Raw genomic sequence first — 16,485 nt, forward strand, 5'->3', positions numbered from 1 at the left:
TCCCATATCACAGTACCTTCCCAAAGACAAGACTCCATATTCCTAATGAGAAGATTCGAAAGTTTTGATTAGTTAGACCACAAACTAAGTTTCATGGCGGAAATAGCTAAATATCTACTATAGCTATAAATATATTATTTGTACACATTTAAAAGCATATAAATGTTAATTTAGATATGCTGCTTTTTCTCAATCTTTCAGAATGAATTGTTATTTAAACTCTTCAACATCTATTTCTGTATCATGGGCTATTTCTGTATCGTGTATTTGAGGTGATACAGTACTTTTCTAATTCATTTATGAAAAACTTTATGCCAAAACCAACTATCCTTTCTTGTAATTAGGGTTTTTTCATTTGTCACGTCAGTGTATATTTATGATTTCTACAAGATCACTACCTTTTTTAATCATGAGGAATTTCAAACATAAAAGTAGAATAAGAAGCCCCTTTTCTGCGCATCACACAGCTTCAACATCTACTCAGAGCAAGTCTTGTTTCTCTTCTTCACCTCACCCCATTTTGCTTTTTAAATTTACTTTGAGGGAATTCCCTGGTGGTCCAGTGGTTAGGGCTCCGCATTTCCACTGCAGGGGCCAGGGGTACGATCCCTGGTTGGAGAACTAAGATCCCGCAAGCCACACGGTAATACTTCTGGATTGTTGCCAAAGCTAGCTGGTCTCCTGTCTGGCCCGTTGTTGCCACAGTCACCTTGCTAAAATGAATAATTCGTTCAAACCATTCTTCCTTGAGAATTTAGTGTTTCTTTGCCTATAAAATGAAACCTGAACTCTAGCCCATGTGCTAAGATACAACCCCAGCCTTATCTGTGTTCATATTAAGCTCCAATAACAGGGTGGTATTCTGTTTTCCAGAATGCATCCTGCCCTCTGAACCTTGCTTGTTAGAGCTGGAAGCCTGCCATGCAGAAAGTTTACATTTACTATTAAAAAAAAAAAAAAAACCTAATGGGCACCCACAAGGTTATGGGCTGGTTAACTGAAAACCTTCAGCAAAAAAACTCATTAAAAAATTTGAGGACAACTGTGTGCAAGGCGTGATCCCTTGGTTCAGATAAGAATTTTTAAAGGACATAAGGATGTATAAAAAATAATTAAACACTCATATTCCACACACAGCTTAAGAGTAAACAGCATGGCTGAAGCCCGCCCCCCCTGCCTACCCCAGCTTGGTTATAAACCCTCTAGTCTTCCTGCATCCTCCTCAAGGTAACCATTATCCTTCACTGGCATGACTGTTTCCTAAGCAAGAAGATACAGAATAGTTTTTCATGTTTAAAACTTCTACATAAGTCTCTCCATTTTGTGCACATTCATCTGCAACTCTGGTTTTTACTACTCTGCTTCTCACACTAAACCACATGAGGGCACTTTGCTCCAGGAAGGTCAAAACATGGGTCAATAGTGACTCGCTGGGCCAACCACTCCAGGGGATGAAACTGCAAGTAAACCACTTCTTCTCTGGGGCCTTTTCTCATGGATCACAAAGGGCATTTGAAGTAGATGTTTCCCTGTGGCCACCCCTGTCCCAACATTCTGTGGCTCAGGTATTTGGATGGCCCTTTGGATACCCCAGTACCCACTTCAGGATCTACTGGGAAGAAGTACCTCTGTGGAAGAAGAGCTGGTTTTTTACATGCCCATTCAACAGACATTCAAATTGTTCCCGGCACTGCAGATAAGGAGGTGTGTGAGATGCAGGCTTTCCCTCAAGGAGCTCACCAACTAATGGGAGGAGGAGCCCCTTAAAGATCAGGAGCCCTTGGGAGTAACACTTGCATGTAACTGAAGCTAGGATAAGAGACAGGTTCAGAGGAGATGGCGCCCAAGAGGAGTGGCAGGAAGCACACCACAGAAGTGACCATTAAGCCTAATCTCGAGTAGAAGTCTCAGGAGAGAGAGGGCATTCCAGGAAGAAGGACTAAATGGTACAAAGGTGACAGCATACCCTCATGAACGTAGGTGAGGTAAGAATGAAGTTTGGGGGTCAGGGGTGGTAGAGAGGGACACTCCTTCAATATGGAGCTGAGGGGTCTGCTTCAGGGATCTCTGAGAGCAGGACTTCTCAGACTTAGCAGAAGAAACACTTGGGGAACATGTTAAAATGCAGGTTCTGATTCTGTAGGGCTGGGGCCTGAGATTCTGCATTTCTAACAAGCTCCTGATGCTGCAGGTCCTTGGACCACACTTTAAACAGCCAGCTTGTGTGAAGCAGTACAGTCGCTGATGGCAGGGTGGAGGATGGCTGGTTGGTGAGGAAGGATGAGGGCGATGAAGAGAAGGGCAGTGGGCATGAGGACCTGATGAGGGCTGGGCGGGAGGGAGGGAGGGACCTAGGTTCCTAACCTGAGGAACTGGGTAGACCCTTGGCACTTAGAGCAAAAAAATGCAGGAGGAAAGGAAGTATCTGCACTGAGGAACTATATAAAATTACCAGCCTAGATTCTTCACACATGTCAGTGTCATACACAACGGAGAGGCTAAGGAACTGTTCAGATTAAGGAGACTCAAGAGACATGACAAGTAAATGAAATACGTGATCCTGGATGGGATCTGGGACCAAACAAAAAAGCAAAAAGTGCTAGATAGGACATTTTGGGGACAACTGACCAAGTGGAAATATGGACTATTGATTAGGTTAAAATATTGTCTCGATGTTAAATTTCCTGAATTTGATAATTATAGAAGGATATCCTTATTTTCAGGAAATAACACACTGAGGTTAAGGTTAAGGACTATGATGTAACCTACTTCCAAACGGTTTCATAAAAGAAACTCTGTGTGTGTGTGTGTGTGTGTGTGTGTGTGTGTGTTATAGAGACAAGAACAGAGAGAGGAGAAAGCAAATGAGGCAAATGTTAAAAAATAAATGACTTGGTAAAATGGGTAGGGGAGTTCTTTGTACTACTCTTGCAGCTTTTCTGTAAGTATTATATTTCAAAAGAAAACATTTTAGGAGGAGGGGACAGCAGTGCTGAGCTCCTCCTATGTGGACAGGGCGGATTTGGACAGTGGACTGTCCAGATTCCTGGGTGGTCAGGGGGTGAACGTGCGGGGATTCCTCTGGAGAAATATCCAGGCTGGTGACAGCAACTTGTCCCAGGCATGCAAATGGCAGTTGAAGGGACAGGTGGAGAGAGGTCCCAGTGGGGGCGGGGACCCAAGGGAAGGGGAGCCGGAGGCGGGAGGGAGGTCAGATCTCAGCGAGAGGGAGAAGGAGAGGGCGTGGAGCTGCAGGCCAAGTGCCCCAGGGAGGATCACAGAGATAAGGTAAACTCTGCTGCCTGTGGCCGGAATGTCTCTGAGACCTTGATGAACAAAGGCTGCCCACACTGGGGCGGGGGCGGGGGCGGAGGAACAGCAGGAGCTGAGTGATCTCGGGCAGTTCTCAGCCGCTCGTGACTGTGACCTGGCGGCAGGGGTGGGAGTGGGGATTACCTCCTCGATGATTCTAAGATCTTAAGACTTTGGCCTTTCTAATTTCCAAGTGATGACTCCTGGAAGTAGTGTAAAGCCCAGTCTAGGGCTCCCTGTTTGCACACTCTCAGGACAGGGAGCTCAGCCCTTCCGGGGGGCGCATCACCTTCCAGTGATGGACAAAGCGGTCAGGTCTTCGGGCAAAGTCAAATAGCCCACCCTGGCCCCTCCGCCCACATTTTCTTTGTTCTCTCCTTTCGCCTCGCGGCGCTTGCAGGCGCGACCACTGCAAGAACCGGAGTACGTCACCAGGTGGCGACGGTGCCCCAAGGTTAGCCTCCTCAAGCATCTGCCTTCCAGCCTCTCTTCCCGGAATCAGCAACTGGGAGGAGTTGGGGGTGTCCGCGGGAGCCCCGCACCGCGCCCTGCCTTACAGCTGCATTCAAGGACATCCTGCCTGCCCCAGTGCAGGCAAAGCTGTGGCTTCTTTTTCAGGCTGCAGTTTCCAGTAGCCTAGTTTGAGCGTGTGTTTCATGTACCACAAAGCAGGGGCACCAAAAAGGGAAACAAAAAGAGGAGGATTCGGGTGGTTTATCAGTGTATATTTTTAATAAATACGTCAAAGTAGTTATCATGGAAGAACAACTGACTTGTTGCGTTTCTCTATACTTCATTCGTAGTTTATTTTGGACGACACAGGGTGGAATCCATCTCAGTCTTTTCAATACCTAATTCCTTCACTCTTGGATGGTTCTGACCAATTGCTAGACTCTAATCAAGAAATAAGAAGGCGGGAACTTCCCTGGTGGTCCAGTGGTTAAGAGTCCGCCTTCCAATGCAGGGGATGCAAGTTCGATTCCTGGTGGGGGAACTAAGATCCCACATGCAACTAAGCCTGGGTGCCGCTACTACTGACCCCGTGCGCTCTAGAGCCTGCGCGTGGCAGCTAGAGAAGCTCACAAGTAGAGAGAAGCCCGCGTGCCGCAACGAAAGATCCCAAGTGCCACAACGAAGATCCCGCATGCTGCAACTAAGACCTGATGCAGCCAAAGAAAGAAAGAAAGAAAGAACAAGGCCTATGTTCCAATCCTGGCTCTGCCCTTAGCTAGCTGTGTGACCCCTGTGTGACTCTCTGGACTTCAGAGGTCTTATCAATAAAGAATGGGCTTGGATAGCACCCCCATCGCTCCAACCCAGGACTCCTCTCCCATTCTTGCACTCATGTTCTCACCTTTGCTGACACCTCTGGGGAATGCCCTTCTTTTTCCAGAGAATTCATTTATTTTTGTAAAAATGAGTAATATAATCATTGAAATTTAAAACTCAATTGATGGGTTAAGCTACAGATTAGACCCAATTGAAAAGATAATGCTCTGGAGAAATGTGCTAGGAAATTATTTAGAATGTAACTGTAAAACAGGTATTTATCATACTTACACTGATCAGGAGAGTAGGAAAGAGGTGGAAAGAGAGAAGAAATAAAACATAATGGAAAGGTCTCTCTACATCAAATTTGAGTCCCAGAAGGAAAGAAGAGAGAAAATGGAGGAATGTTAATTTTTAAAGAAAGAGTGCCTGATGAAAAATTGGAATCCACAAAATCAAGAAAACCCCATGAATCCTAAGCAGAGTAAATAAGAAGAAATCCGCTGCTGGGCATGTAATGTGGGCAGAATACCAAAGACAAAGGATCTTAAGCACACACTGAATCGAAGACTAGAGCCCTTAACACAGGGACAACTCAGCAGCTGCTCACCAGCAACAATGGGAGACTTAAGACTCTGGGAGGCTGTGCACAACCTGTTGAAAGTCAAGTTAGAATGGTGTAACTGGCAAAACCACCTTGCAAGAATGAGAGTAAAACAAAGAGAATCACAGATAAACAAAAGAAATGAGTTCCCCACCAAGAGAAGTGAACTAGGTGAACTTCTAAAGGATACACTTCAAAAGCATGGGAAAGGATCCCAGAAGGTCAGTAATGCAACAGGGGCCGAGGAAAAGCACAATAATAAACATACAGATGTGAGTGTGGGAACAGGGTAAGTGGGCATTGCTGGCTCACATGCCCCCTCTAGGCTGTGTCCTCCAGAGACCGGGGACTATGAATGAAAAACAGACAAACTGACTCTGAGGGTGCCCCACAGCATCACAATACTTCCATTCAAAATCCACTGCAGAATCTGCGCCACCCTATTCACTGGAGATTATTACTAGGGTTATTTCCAGAGAGAGGACTGGTCAGGTTAACGAAGGTAGCTCTGACATCTTTCTTTCAAGATATTTTTTAAGTGGTGTGTTATACATTATTGCAATCTTCAGTATTTTTCAAATACAAACAAGCAAAAAAAAGTGTTTTTATTTTGAAACCAAAAGCAGTGAATCTGGGGATCCAACAGTCATTCAGTGCTTATATTCATAACAAACACCCATGGCTTCAGGTTACAAAAAACCAAAGGCTTTGAGTTGGCTACAAAAGAAAAGCTATCCTCCTGAGCCTTGTTTTAGTGTTTTTTTCTACCAATTAAAAGACATCTGGACTTCCCTGGTGGCGCAGTGGTTGAGAATCCGCCTGCCAGTACAGGGGACACGGGTTCGAGCCCTGGTCCGGGGAGATCCCACATGCCACAGAGCAGCTAAGCCCGTGCGCCACAACTACTGAGCCTGCGCTCTAGAGCCCGTGAACCACAACTACTGAGCCCTCGTGCCACAACTACCGAAGCCTGCGCACCTAGAGCCCTTGCTCTGCAACAAGAGAAGCCACCGCATTGAGAAGCCCATGCATTGCAATGAAGAGAAGCCCCCGCTCACCGCAATGAGAGAAAGCCCTCGTGCAGCAACGAAGACCCAATGCAGCCAAAAATAAATTAATTAATTAATTTTAAAAAAATAAAAAATAAAAGACATATTTTTCAAAATTTCAAAAGTAATGCACGTTCACTGTAAAAAATAAAAACAGCATGGAAATGCTGGTAAGTCTCATTGTCCTTCCCACCCTTCTTCCTAATCCCACATCCCTCTGAAGAGAAAGCCCCTGTTAACTTTGTCATGTCCCTTTCTGGACACTTTTCTATGTATTTATAATATATGATATGTGGTACATATGGATATGGATGTGTCATTTCTATTTAGATACATACACACACATATATCTTTGTATAAATATATGTATATATACATATTTGCATGTGTATATGTGTATTTACATATATATTACATATGTGTATATATACATATTACACAAATAAATATGTGTAGATATATGGATACATACATGCATCCGTATCTATATGTCTGTATCTCTCTCTGTCTCTCTGTCTGTCTCTCTCTCTCTATATATATATATATATCTTAAATTTTTTTTGATATGGCAATTTCACTTCTAGGAATTTATCCTATATAAATACTTACATGGGCTATGTGTACAAGAATGTCCACTGAAGTGTTATTCATAAATATAAAAAGCCAGACATATATCTATGTGTATATACATAGAGAGAGAGAGAGAGAGAGGAAAACAAAGTTATTTTTCTGCTGAAACGCATATCTAGGAGGTCTTGCATGTCAGAGTGCACAGCCACGCTTTATCCGTGGTAGCGGCCCAGGCTGCCATATGCACAGAACAGTCATCACTCAAATGCTCCCCTAGGGCTGGATGTCTAGATTGTTTACTTCTTTTCTTTTTTCTTTTTATATTTACATGTGATACTTCAGTGAACATTCTTGTACATATAATTAAGTGCAAGTACTTATGCAAGATAATTTCCTAGAAGTGGAATTACCAGATCAAGCAGTAGAGACTTTGACATTTTAATCAGTGTAGTCGAACTGTCTTCAACGCAGCCATGTTCATGTCCACTTCCACCCACTGTTTAGGAGCGTGTTGAAGGCCTACCTGGTTTCCACGTTGCTGTCATCCTTCTCTTGGTTGAATCCTCTCCCCCAAGAAAGTGGGCTACTTGCCGTTTTCCAAACACCACAGCCACTTAATGTTCGCGTTCAGGGCACTCACAGCACCACCCCACAGAACACTTCTTTCCTGGGCCAAGTTTGGGAAACGCTGTGTTAAACAATTTCCACCTGCTTTCCTTATTGCAGGGCTTCTCCGAATCCTTCACCTGTGGCACACATTTCAGGAGAGGAGAGAGCATTTTCCAAACCTATTTGCCCACAGAGCCCTTCTTCCATGGAGCTGGGTTCCTGAGGACTGGCTTTGTGGACGCTGGTTTCTCTCCTGTGTGGCCATTCTCGCTAGATTCTCATGAGGTGGGGTTGCCCCCATTTCAGGGATGCGGACACTCGTGCTCATCGATGGGTGAGTCATTTTCGCTTACTTGGCCACCAAACAGGAGAGGTGGGAGTAGACGTTTGTGCTTCAGGTTCCAAGTCCAAGACTCTTTCCTGACTTTCTCCTACTACGTCCAAGCCCCCTTCCTAAGACCATCAGTTCTGGATCTGGGCTTCAGCTTCTTGAGCCCAGAAGCCACCTCTGGGTGATTGCAACATTGCTGAATTCCTGTGAGACTTAATTTCCTAATTTATGCAGGAAGCCCCACTTTCCCTCTCTTTCCTGGGCTCGTGATGGGTCCTGAACAAATGGTTCTGAAAAAAGGGAGAAGTTGGGACCACTTGATTTAAGTTTGAAGAGGAAAGTAAATTGCGCCTGCACCTGGGCGGAGGACACCTCCTGGCCACTCATGTTCCAAGGATGCCGGGTCTCTCCCTGGACACGCACAGGTGTTTTGTTTTCCTGAGCCCCAGTTCTAGATGAGTTAATGCTGTGATTCAGTTGAGGTTCCATCTCAGCAATTCTGAGCCTGAGAGATACCCTGTCTCTCCCCTACTCCCTGCCCCACACCTACCCTGCACCTGGAAGGTGAGGGTAGCTGGGCCAGTGGAAGCTGGTGCTCCTCACCTGCCTGGCATTTGCCGGCACCCAAACAACTGGGTTGTGGGGGAAGCATGACAAGCCTTGGCAGCTGCCGAGCTATCCAGGCAGGTAGGGAAGGAGGCCAGTCGGGGCTGAAACAGGGTGTGGCGACAGGTCTAAGAGTTGCAAGTCCTGCCCAGACATCTGGCTGTCTCGGGAGGCCGGGTGTGCTGACAAGTGTGGGCTGACCTGGAGCCCAGGCCACTAGGCACCTGATGAGCAGTGCTGGGTGAGGGAATGGGTGGATGGAAAGCTCACATTCATTATCTGCAAAATGCAGATAATAGCAGGGTGGTTTGAGAATGAAATGACAATACATATAAGGAACTTAGAATATTTCTAGCAAGTACTCAAAAATGCCAGGTCTGACTATGGTGAGTCCAACACAGAGGGTCCAGTTAGTTCATCTCTTATCCTCCACAGAACTCAAAAACAACAGACAAAATCAAGAGAGCAACAAAAATCACCTAACACCAAGTCCTCAGGAAACCCCATAATGGAGCCCATTTTGTAGATGGGTAAACAGGCCTGGAGGGGCTGTGAGTCACCACAGATAACACCTGAGGCTGGCACATAGCAAGAGGACCTGGTCCATACCCCGGCTCAGCTGGTTCCTTCCCTCCCTCCACCCTCTCCTTAAACCCAACACCTTGGAGAAGGCTGCTGAGGCAGGAGAAGCTGCCTTCACAGAGGGAAACGAAGCCCTGAGAGGTGGGGTGGCGCCGACATTCCTTCCATTCCTTCCTCGAAGAGGCCTCCCCAGGTGGCTTCCACCAGACCGGTCCTCACTCCTGAGCCCACCTCCCACTGCCCCCTCCACTTACCCCGTCCCCACCCCGGTGGGGTCACCTAGGCCTCTCCTGCTCCAGGAAGTTTTCCCCCACCCTGACTCAGCTGCCTGCAGGGCTCTGGCGGCACTCCCACGCTGGGCGGCCCCGTGGAAGTGGAGGGGCCCCTTCCTCTTCTGAATGACTTTGGTGAACCAGAGAGACTGGGAGTTACTGCCTGAGGTGTTGGCCAAAGCCAGGAGACAACCAAAAGAATTCTTTACAGAAAGTTTCATCCAACAGCTATCACTGAGCACCTGCCAGGCACCAGGCACGTGGGCCCTGCCACTGAGAAGCCTCAGTGTGGGTGTTCCTTGACAGGTGGCTCATTCATGGTGTTGGGCGTGGTGACCTTGGACGGCGCTATGGTGGCCCAGAGTGCGGACCCAGGTTTCAGGTCTTAAGATCAGAAGAGTGAACTCTTTAATAAGCTCCAACTTGCTTCCTTCCGTGTAAGGGGGTCGTCACCCTTAAGGAGCTGCTATGGCTCTGCCGAGCTCCCTTCTGCCCTGCCCCCTCCTCGGACAGGGCTTATACCGTAGAAAAACCATGGCTCTGTCGTGTCTGCCCCTATAAAACGTGCACATTGCGTGATGTGGAGAAAATGCCTGTAAGCCACTGGGCACAGAGGAGGCACTCCATACACAGCTTTATTTCTCAGCCCAAATGTTCATTTTCCTTTCAAATGCAAAATGCCTCAACTTCCCAAGCAGTTTGGTCTCTGTCTAAAGGTCACAGCAAGGTCTCACGTTCCGGTTTGCCCTGCTGGCCTTTCCTCCCTGCTTCCTGCCTCCCATGCATCCTCAGTGAGCCTCAGTGATTTGCCTGTTCACAGCTCTGTGTCCCTGAACTCTGTTCCCTCGCGTGAAACACCTTTCCTTCCCCCGCTTTGCCGATCCTTTTCACTGGGTTCGGTCCTCCTCCCCAGCGTTCTCAGGCCCCACAGGCAGCATTAATCACCTCTTCCTCTGCTCTCCCAGGGGCTTTTCCATGCGCTTATTTCATGTTTATCTTAGCTGCCATTTCTCTTATTCTCTTCGTGTTTCTCTGGCTCTCCCTATTCTCAACAGAGTTGGCCTTAGAGAAACTGAGCTGGGTAGAGGAGTTGTGTACTTTTTAGGGTATCATAGGGTATCAGAGCATGGAGAACGGGATCACCCCTGGAACCCATAGCTCAGCTGGACGCAGTTTGTGGAATGCTCAGTGTCAGACTCGATGACTGCTCCCAAAGCTGGTGTCCAGGAAGGAGCTGCATTGGGCCCCTCAGTATTGAGGTTCCCACCTCGTCTGGGAGTGGCCACATGCCAGTGAATCCTGCCCCTGAACGTGGGTGGGGCAAGGCCAAGAGGCTGTGTGTCTCTGAGCCTGTGCAGCGTGAGGCCTCCTTGGCCAGGAATCCGTCTGAGTACCTTTGGCCATCAGAAGTCTTGGATCCTGGCCCTAAGCCCCCGTAGAGGCACTGAGGCTCTGCTGGAAGGATTCCTTACTCTTTAATTAGGCTAAACGTATATAGGTCTCCCCAGCCACCCAGATTCAGTTTCAGGCCAGGACACAGCACACGTGGATTCTCTTTGGCTTCCCAGAAACTTTGAACATTCTCCTGTGTTGTGGACTCCCCCACTCTGAGTCCCACTCCTCCAGGTAGAAGCCAGACCTAAGCTTTACCAGCCTCTTTACAGCTGGGGCACCGCCTGGGCCCTGGGCGCTGCCCCATTGTTGGCAACTGAGAACCCAGATGGACACAGGCATCATCCAGATGCCATACTGTGTTCTGGGCAGACTCCTGGTGTCCGGAGATGAATCAGAACAAGCAACTCTAATAGAGCCCTGGGGAAAAGACTACAATGAGGGGAGGTGTCCTGAGTTCTGGGAGCAGAGACTATGGAGACTGGCAGGGAGAGGCCCCGTCTTACTCATTTATTAATGACCCTGTCCTTCTGGCAGTGAGGTGTCCTATAAAGTAAACTGGATTGAATGTCTGAAAACATGAGTTGGGGGACTTCCCTGGTGGTCCAGTGAGTAAGACTCCAAGCTCCCAATGCTCCCAATGCAGGGGGCCCGGGTTCGATCCCCGGTCAGGGAACTAGATCCCACATGCATGCCACAACGAAGACCTGGTGCAGCCAAAGTAAATAAATAAATAAATAAATATTAAAAAAAAAATTTTTTAATTGAAAAAAAGAAATGAAAACATGAGTTGGAGGGAGTTGTGCCACTGTTTAGTTGGTATCTTAGGCAAATCACCACATCCTCAGAGCCTCTGTTCTCTTAATGTCGCCCTGAAGGTAGTGGGAAGGTAAAACAAGGCAATGCATGTAAAAGAGCTTTAAAAATGGTCAAGCACTGTATTATTTTTTTTTCCAGTGCATTTCATAGATTCTGGCACACTGTTGGCACTTGAAGGTTTCTGTTGACTAGATGAACAAACAAATGAATGAACAAACGAATGGATGACCGAATGGATAAGAGGCACTCAGGAAATGCTTTATTAAAAATAAAACATAAACAAGAAAATTGCCACTCTTGACATACTTACTATCAGCTAATGAGCTGAGAATTTCACACACATTCCCTCACTTAATTTTCACAGTAACCTTGTAAGATGATTACTCCCATTTTTTTTAAAATTAATTAATTAATTTATTTATTTTTGGCTGCATTGGGTCTTTGTTGCTGCGCGCGGGCTTTCTCTAGTTGCGGCGAGCAGGGGCTACTCTTCGTTGCGGTGCATGGGCTTCTCATTGCAGTGGCTTCTCTTGTTGCAGAGCACAGGCTCTAGGCACGCAGCCTTCAGTAGTTGTGGCACGTGGGCTTCAGTAGTTGTGGCTCTTGGGCTCTAGAGCACAGGCTCAGTAGTTGTGCACGGGCTTATTTGCTCTGCAGCATGTGGGATCTTCCTGGACCGGGGCTTGAACCTGTGTCCCCTGCATTGGCAGGTGGATTCTTAACCACTGCGCCACCAGGGAAGCCCTAATCCCATTTTATAGATGAGGAAACTGAGGCCCAGAGATGTTAAGTAATTTGCCTAAGGTCATACAGCTAGTAGGTAGCAGGGCTAGGATTCACACTCCAGGCCTTCGTTCTCAGCTAGTCTTTGTAATCCCTTCTGCAGTATACGCACAGACATTTCCCACCCTAAGTCACCCAACCTCTCATTACTAGATTAAAAACACAACTATAATCCACCACTTTGATGCACCTCTTTAACTCCTGTCAGGGCCACCATTTGACTTGGCAAATCCGGACAGCAAGTCAAGGATGGCAGTTCCTGAGAGGCCATTTCTCTGAAAAGGTCCTTGTTTCTACACTCACTGGTGACAGGAGTGAAGTCTTTCCTGCTCTCTGAATCCTTTTGACCTGGGGCCTACGTGTGCCCCACGGGTTTCCAGAGCGGTGCACCCAAAAAATCTCTTCCTGTTATCTCATCTGCACCCAGAGGCCAGCGGGATGAAAAACATCACCTTCCTCATGGTAAAGAGCCCGAGGTCACTGCTGCCGCAAGTCCGCACAGGTATGCAAACTCAGATCTTTGAGCTCTGAGGCCAGAACCTCCTCTACCAAATGGCATGGCTTAAGATTTGAGCCCGGAAACTACCTGGGCATGGGAGAGGTTTATTGGAATGGGAGAGGGGAACTGGCTCAGGGCAAAGGGTCTTAGGCAGTCAGCCTTTGCTCAATCGATTCTTTTGGGGCCCTTGCAAGGGACAGTGTGTGTCCAGAATAACAGCTTTGGTGCCCCCCTCGTGTGGCTGATGGAAGGACTCGGAAGTGGAGCAGGAAAAATACTTTCCCATACAGCGGCTGGGATGTCCCTGGGAGAGAAGGAACAGAGTCTAGGTGTGTCAGACATGAAGTCAGCCAAACCAAGGGGAGCCGAATAGCAGCAAGAATCAGGGGCGTTGGGGTGGAAGGCCAGTGTCTGGGTCCTCGGTTTGCTCTGACCGCTGTGCACATACAGAGGATGCTACTTTTGGACCAGACAGTGCTGCATCCATGGGGACATCTAGGCCTAGTGATGCTCAGGAGAGATGAGAAACCCCAGGACTTTTAAGAGATCTGGGTCAATCCTGTTTTCATTCTCTTCCCTGCTGGCTGCTTTGAGCAGTTTAATTTCACTGAAAGGCAAAATCCTTTAATCACCAGCTCTAAATCAAGGCATGACATTTGGGGTAATGGAGGGGGGGAGGGCCGTGACCAGTGGGTAAGGTGAGGCTGCAGGGAGACAGGGCCTGGGGAGGGGTCTGAGTTTGATCTTAGCTGCTGAGCTGAGCCTGGGCCTCCCATTAGCCCTTAGTCGCTAACAGTATTGGCTGCAGACGCTCCAAGGACTGGGGAGGAGAGACTTGGTAAATTACGGTTTACCTTTAAAGAAGGTAAACCATTTGGAAACACATGTCCACACAAGGGCATGTATGTGAATGTTCATAACAACATTATTCATAATACCAAAAACTGGAAACAATTCAGGTGTCCATCGTTGGCGAGTGGATAAACCAATTGTGATGCACCCACACGATGGAATAGTACTCAGCAGTAAAGAGGAATGAACTCCTGACACATGCTACGACATGGATGAACTTCAAAAACATTATGCTGACCAGAAGAAGCTGGCCACAAAAGACCACAAATTATATGAGTCCATGTATGTGAAATGTCTTGTAAAAACAAAACTTAGAGACAGAAAGCAGGACAGTGGTTGCCTGGAGCTTGGAGCGGACATGGATTGACCGCAGATGGCCCAAGGGAACTTTTTGGAGTGGTGGGAATATTGTAAAACTGGATTGTGGAGATGGTTGCACAGTTCTGTAAATTTACTAAAGCTTATCAAACCGTACACCTTAAAATGGGTGAATTTTTTGATATGTCAATTATAATATAATAAATACTTGAAGTCTTTCACTTTTGACAAGTCCATCCTGGAGCTCCCCTGTGTGCCAGGCTGGGAGTAGAGACCCTCCACCTCCTCCTCACAAGGGAGATGAGGGTTCTCCAAGAGTAGCCTCTGGACCACCGGAGCAGCAGCCCCTGGGGGCTTGTTAGCAATGCAAATCTCAGAACTGCTGAATCAGATACTGTGGTGGTGAGGCCCAGAAATGGGAACTTGAACTCCCCTCCAGGGGAGTGAGAACCATGGTCTAATGGAAGGGGGAGAGGAGAGCAGAAAGGTCATTGATGTTGAGCACCCACTGTGTGCAGCCACCGGACATGCCCGGAGTGATACCATCCTCACAGCAGCCGTGTGACATCAATATTATTGGCCCCATTTTTCAGACAAAGAAACTAAGGTTCAGAGAGGCTGACAGACTTGCCAGTTAACTAAAGGACAAAAGTGGGATCAAACAACCAAGTTTCTGACTTGAAACACACCTGCTGCACTTGTGTGGACCTTGTGAATGTGAGCACCTTTCCCAGCACCTGGAAGCCCAGGGAGGAGACAGGAGAATCGCAATAAACACAGCCCCTCAGGTTCTATCTTGGCACTAAGTGTGGGTATGAAGAAATAAACACTCAGCAGAGCACTGAAATTGGCCCAGTATTTTCCTCAAGGCTGAGGCAGCAGTCTTTGTTTAAAGTTATATTGTTTACTCCCAAGGGACGAAGGGGTGGGGGAATTTGGAACTAGATGCTTGGATGGACGCCCAGGAGGTCCTAGCTCAGTTCCTTGGGAGCCTGGAATGCACAGGGTTGGGGATATAGAGAGAACGGAACTTGGGGATCCTGGCCAGAGAACATGAGAGCCGCTGGAGACCCAGGAGGGCTGGTCTGTGGTTTCCAGATGCACAGATGACATCATGTCTGCCTGGCCTGCAGACACCAGTCCTGCACGGAGTGGCCCCTCCAAACAGTGGTGCCAACTTTGTCCTGGAGCTGCTCAGGAAACTGAGGTTGAGCTGAGGCCTCCCTGTTCAAACCCAGCACTGCCAGAAGCTTGGCTCAATGCCCTACTTTAGGCCACCCCACATGAGGTCTCTTCCTGTGGTCTTTCAGCGCTTGTTGCTGCTGTCCGTTTGCCTTTGCATGGCCCTCCCACGCAAGGTTCACAACCCCTGCCTTTCCTACTCTGATCCTGTTGACTGTTAGACTGAATCAAATAGAGAAACTCTTCTAGCCCAATTATTTTTTTGGTTTTGCCGGGTCTTAGTTGCGGTAGGAGGGTTCCTTAGTTGTGGCATGCGAACTCTTAGTTGCAGCATGCATGTGGGATCTAGTTTCTAGACCAGGGATTGAACCCAGGCCCCCTGCATTGGCAGCACAGAATCTTAACCACTGCGCCACCAGGGAAGTCCTTAGCCCAACTATTTAAATGGGCAGAGAGGCTAGGGACTTACTCTAGGTAAAGGCAGGGCCAATACCAGAATCCAGAATCTCTGGCCATGGAGTTATTTAATAATAATAATACCTATCATTTGTGTAGAGTTTGATCATTTACAAAGCACTTTCATGTGTTATCTATCTCCCTTGACCCTCTCACTAACACTGTGCTTGATTTATAGATGAGCAACTTGGGGTTTATGGAACTTAACTGACTTGCCCAAGATCACTCCCTGTTGAGTGACAAAGCCAGCGCTCATAGCCAGGTGCTTTGGCCCCAAATGATTTGTGCAGCGCTTCATTCCTGATGATGTGAGCAACACCAGCAGCGCCCAGGGAAGAGCCAGGGGAGTCACATGAAGCACAGCCCCTTAGGGTCTCTCTTGGAACAAAGTGTGGGTCTTTTTCTTGCCCATTGGCTGAACAGGGTCTTCTCCAGTGACTTTCCAGTCTAAACTGGGCAGGTGAGTCCCCAGCTTGAGCAAGTGACCTGGGCAAGAGCTTCTTCTGACTGCTGAGAATGGGACTGGACTGGTGAGTGTGTGACCTGCCCCCCAGGTCCATGGCAGCCTGGAAACAGCCCTCTGCTCCTGCCCACTGTGTTCCTTTCCATCGGTCTTCTCTGGTTTTTCGCATGCTGTAGATGACAAAACCCACAACCTCTCATGGTCAACCTACTCTGCCCTCCAACAGAGCTGAAACATGATGATGATGAGCCTTGATTCCACTTACCAAGGGCATGCTGGGTTCTGGTACTTTTATACATCATCTAAAGTCCTCACAGCTCATTATGAAGGAGCCAGGACTGGAGCCCAGAAACAGGGTGATGCTGGCATGTATCATACAGCATCATACTTCTCTCCCATGCTTTTAAGGAAGGATGCTGAACACACCCATGAGTCTCAGGTCTGGGGCAGGCAGGTACAGGTTGTGGGTGCTGTATCCCCTTGTGGGATCTCAGAGAAGTTCTCTGGGGCAGAGACT

Source organism: Eschrichtius robustus, chromosome 12 (assembly GCF_028021215.1).
Source record: "Eschrichtius robustus isolate mEscRob2 chromosome 12, mEscRob2.pri, whole genome shotgun sequence".
Lineage (NCBI taxonomy): Eukaryota > Metazoa > Chordata > Mammalia > Artiodactyla > Eschrichtiidae > Eschrichtius > Eschrichtius robustus.